This window comes from Mchenga conophoros, linkage group LG23, assembly GCF_057382185.1.
Source record: "Mchenga conophoros isolate Kocher_MC1m ecotype Shallow Benthic linkage group LG23, M_conophoros_male_GT1.1, whole genome shotgun sequence".
Lineage (NCBI taxonomy): Eukaryota > Metazoa > Chordata > Actinopteri > Cichliformes > Cichlidae > Mchenga > Mchenga conophoros.
Genome location: NC_140547.1, coordinates 48,988,137 through 48,993,253, shown reverse-complemented (window position 1 = coordinate 48,993,253; position 5,117 = coordinate 48,988,137).

Below are 5,117 nucleotides of genomic sequence, written 5' to 3'. Positions count from 1 at the left end.
TTGAAACAAATTCTGGGTTTCCGTTCCATAAAGGTTCATTTCATCTGGTAAGTTAGCCCCTGAGGTAACAGTCTATGTGAACATAACATACTCACTGACTCACACTCAACTTGATTGATAGTGATTTCCTGAATTAGGCAAAGCGCACAGAGGAAATTCATTTGCATATGTTTGTTTTCACAATCACTGAAATCCAAGTTAGGCATGTTTCCCTTTGTTGTTGTTGTTCTTGACACGAGTGCTTCAGTTATTTTCTCATCAGTATGTTAGGACAGAAAGGATTCTGTTGTGGATTTATGATCATCTCACGTGTGTCCATCTTTCAAACTCTTAGATTGTGTAGACATTAATGCAGCTGTCAGACTGTAGGCCAGTTTCTTTGCACTGTAAGCATTGATTGGATGCTACTGTAGCAATCAGTGCTTACACAAAACGTCCCTGCGTAAACCCTCAGACACACAACAAACAGATCAATAGTATCTGAAATTCAGAGTACGGATCTTTTTACACATTTCTCACAGAAAATCACCTAAATCGCTTTCGTGTGAGATGCACATCATGTTTGCCTCATAAAGACTTGCCCTGTATGTATTCATTTCTTTTGACTTTCACGTGGAATTGTCACCTAATATAACAGGTCCATCAGTAAATGGTGTCTATCTTCAGTTTCTGTCTCCTAGACTTTGTCCCTGTCAGGTTACAGCTGAATAGATAGTCATATCATGCAGAGACTGCATCGTACTATAATGCTCGTATGATCGCGTTTGTCATAAGTGGACTGGTCTTGTTGAAACGTTGCATAAACCTTGCCCAGTAAACTGTGAGTGCTAACATTTCTATGGCATATGCAAATACTTTAGACAAATCCCACAGTTGTCTATATTTGTATATTTGACAGTTTAATGAAGCATTTAGAAATCAAAGGTCAGATTAAAATGCTGGATCACAATAGAATGTGATATCACACAATACAATATTTTTAATATCACACACAGCATGAAAGTTTGCTAGTGTATATTATAAAAATATTACAGTATGTTGGTATAACTTTATCCCCTCCTAGTTTTTAAGATACAAATTTTGGCCCACACTGATTTGTGATCATATTCCTCTGTCCACTAAATGAAGATGGAGGCTCTGCTCTTTATTTCTGTGTTTCTCTGGAGAATCCTGGTAACATGATGGCTTTCTGTCTCTAAACACACACGAGCTTAACTCCGAATGAACATGATCAGAGTTCATTGAACCAACTCTGATCAGTCTTTTCTAAGGGTTTCAAGCCTTTCTTGTTCGAGCCTCTCTTTGTTGTTGCTACAGTTATGTGTAATTATTAATAGTATTGCAGATGTTAGCCTCTGCCTGCAGTGTTGATGTGGGTAAAGGCTTTAACCATGGATTAGCGGCAGGTCCCAGCTTGTAAATTGTGGAGCATTAATGCCCACTCCAGCTCCTATAACCAAATATAAACAGTTGGGATGAGAGTTAGCTCAAGCCACTACAACAGCCAGCAAGAATGATCTGTTCATGCTAGCATTAACAGTGCCTATACACATAGCGACACACGGGGGAGGGGCCTAACTAATAACCAAGATGACTACAGGCTTGGAGGTGCTAAAAGTCAGATATACCAGGAGCAGTTTGGGCTTTAGAACAAATTTTGTGTAATTATAACAATATGTAATTTAGGACATGGTTACATATGATGCTGCTGATTTTTTAAATCGAATTTTTACGTTGCATTAATTTCTTTTTGTCAGACAGGGAATCAAACAAGTTCTGTTTTCTCGAATGAATCCCACTGTTATTTCTTTGTCCTACCAACAGGGATGTTTACATGGTATTCATGACTGCTGCACCTGATGACTTTCACAGCTTGAGGACTGCAAACATTTCCCAACAAGACATGAGTGGTGGGGTGATCGTTGGTATTCCTGATCAGGTGAGGATCTGTTCCCATCAAACCACCAAAACCAGTTGTTCAGGATGTTTACAGGATGAAGAATCCCCAGTTATTCTTTGTGGTTGGAATGTGCCTACATATGGCTGTGTGGGATTCTGGCTTACTTTAGGGTCAGAGCAGTTGGTATGTGGAGCAAATACTGACACAGTCAGAGTGGGCAAACCAGCAATAGGCTTGTTGTCATACCTGGAAGTCTGAAAGCTCCCGATGCTGGATGGTCTTTCTAGTTTTTAATGACAGGTCGTCTAACAAAGCTTCCATGAGGTGCTATAATGGAGACTGTCCTTTTCAAGGAGTTTCTCATGTCTTATCCTACTTTTTTCTTTTTTTTATTAACAGGAGGGAGAATTTGAAATCCTCTATATTGACATGATTACATTTCTTCTATTAAATGAGAAGTACATTTTGAACACAGTATAGTGAACACAATATCCAAGAAGCTAAATCTGGTGAAATGGTTTCTTTAGCTGTCAGCTTGAAAGGCTGATTGGGGTATTTTTGTCACCTTGCATGCGGGTGGCATGGACACCCGACTTTTGTGTGCATTTATCAAAAAGCTTGGATGATTTTGAAGATCAGTGGCATTCAACTCATGATCAGCGTTCAAGTTTTCTTAAAATCTTGTAACATGATAACTAGAAAGAAGACAGCTAGGATTTTCAAACTGATCCATAGATGGATCTACTATGAAGCTGAGGGACAGCACTGCTTAAAAGATCCTTTTTAAATGACTCCAGCTGTCTGATTTAATGAGACCACGTGTGCTCAAGTTTCCTGCTCTGACTCGGCCTCAGAATGTCTAGAGGCAGAAATCAAGCACACTCAAAGGAAATAAGCGTATCAGTGGGCATGTGCTCAGCACGCAGAGTGGGAGTGACTAAAGGTGCCACTGCAGAGCATCGCAGTTGTTTCGTGTGATTAAGTTGTGTGTTTATGAACCTGTGAGTGTTAGTCCTTTTGGCAGGATGACTCGCATGAAGCTGTTATAATTGTTTGTGCATGTTAAAGTTATGCCTCAGTTCTTTGATACCATGTTGGTAGGATTATTTGGCACTAAGTTAATAGCAGTGGCTGTAATCTCCCGCAGTCATTACATCCAGCGGTATTACAAATAAAGGACTTTTCTATTGTTTAGTTTAACTGTGGCTAGCTTGCCATGTCCGTGCCTTATGATTGGCAATTTGTATGACGTGCTATTTAGGCAATATATGAGCTATAGTGACCCCTTGTGGATATTGTGAGATATTGCTGTGTTGAGTACATTATGTTTTCAATTGTTTTCTAGTTATTTGTGACTCTACTAATGATAAAATTGCCTGTTTCTGTTTCCAGAAAACCATTGCTCATAGTCCCACATACTATACAATGATAAGTTCAAGTATGGCTGTACCTAATTTGGATTAAGCCTGGCAAGCACTTTGATGTAAACATTTCTTCTGTGGGACTTAAAGACAGTTAACCCAACTCCTGGACTGCTGCAGTCTTCCTGACAGAAAGCTTAGGCCAGGCTTGTATGCCCAGTATATATATTCTATAACGTGTGTAACTACTTCGTTTAGTTGTTTTTGTTTGGATTTAGTTTAGTTGTTTTTCTTTTCAGTGTATTTCAGTGTCAGTAATTTGTGTAGTGCTCACTCACATTTTCAACTGGAAAAGACCTGCAATAGAAACGTATTTAGGAGCAAACAAGTGAATGAAAAGTTTGACATCATTAAGGCCAAACAGCACCTAGTTTTCAACAAAAACACATAACATAAGAGCAGCAGTGACGATGCAGCTGACACACATGAACCCATTTAAACTGGTCCCAGTGTTTTTAGCCTAACTTCAGTCTTGAACCATTGGGGCAAATGAAAAATTCCAGCAGTTCTTGAAAGCAGCAACTCTGTGCTTTTTTGTGATGTTAGGGACATTATGGTAACTCGAGGCAGAACACCATCCAAATCTTGGTAAATAACACATGAAAGAACAAAAGAAACAAACATGGTAAAAAGAAGCCAAACGTGTGATAACATTGTTCCATCACGCTCACTCACTATTCTCTCAACCTTTGCCTTCACGGGGCTGCTGCAACAATGTACCTGGGATTACCGTAATGATGCAAATATTAATGAAAAGTGCAGAGTTGCTGCTCTCAGGAATCATTGGACTTCTTTTAATTGAGGAAATGGATCAGGAGTTACGGTAGTTACAGATGTTTAATACAACCCTAGAAAAGAGCTTTCTGTAGTGCTGTGCGATACGGAAAGATTTTTTATGTATCCGATACAAGTAAATACAGGGCTGATATGATCTCTACTTTTTAATGTGGATGATGCATCATCAAAATGCCAAATTGTTTACATTTTCATGACCTTTACGTTGTTTTTTAGGGGGCTTCATCCTAATGATTATTAATGAGTTAAAACCGAGGACAGAAATAATAAAAGGATTTAGTTTGTCGCCCATAGTTTAAAAACAGTAATCACACATTATCCCTTTCTTTAACAGCAACACAAAAGGATCATTATATTCCATTAAATCTGAGCCATATTATATTCAGTATATTTATTTTAATTTCAGTAAATGTTTTTATTTAAATGACATGTTTCAGTGAGATAAATGTGTTATTTCAAGGTCGTTGCATCATTTTTACTTTTTGAGTTGGCTAAAATAAGAATTAGCCAGTTGCACTTTAAAGTAATATAACCAACATATCGCCACAGTTATCTACCTGGATATTCTTCAGAGCATGCTTTCTTGCATGTGACAACAAGAGACCTCTCGGTTGTCTGGTGGAGCATTTAGCGCCTCGCTACATGTTTCCAAATCGGCATTTCTTCTCAGTGAAAGCTGTCCTAGAGAAGTAAAGCAAGTTTGTAAGTTTCTCTCTCAATGTTTGTAACGCATTCCCACGTTAAGCTTAACAACCGATATATGGAGCGACTGCCGCGCCTCCTCTCCCTCTCCCTCTCCTGCTGCTACTTCAATCATGAAACTGATCAATGATCAGCTGATCGCAAGTTCCGTCTCTCTTGTTTGTTTCCCACTTTGCGCCAGAAAGAGGAAACCAGCAGATAAACCACAGCAGCACGTTTAAGCTTGATAAGCTGTTGTTAGAATTTATTTAATATTACTTTAATGCCTAATGCTATAAGTAGCTGACAGCTGGTAACTG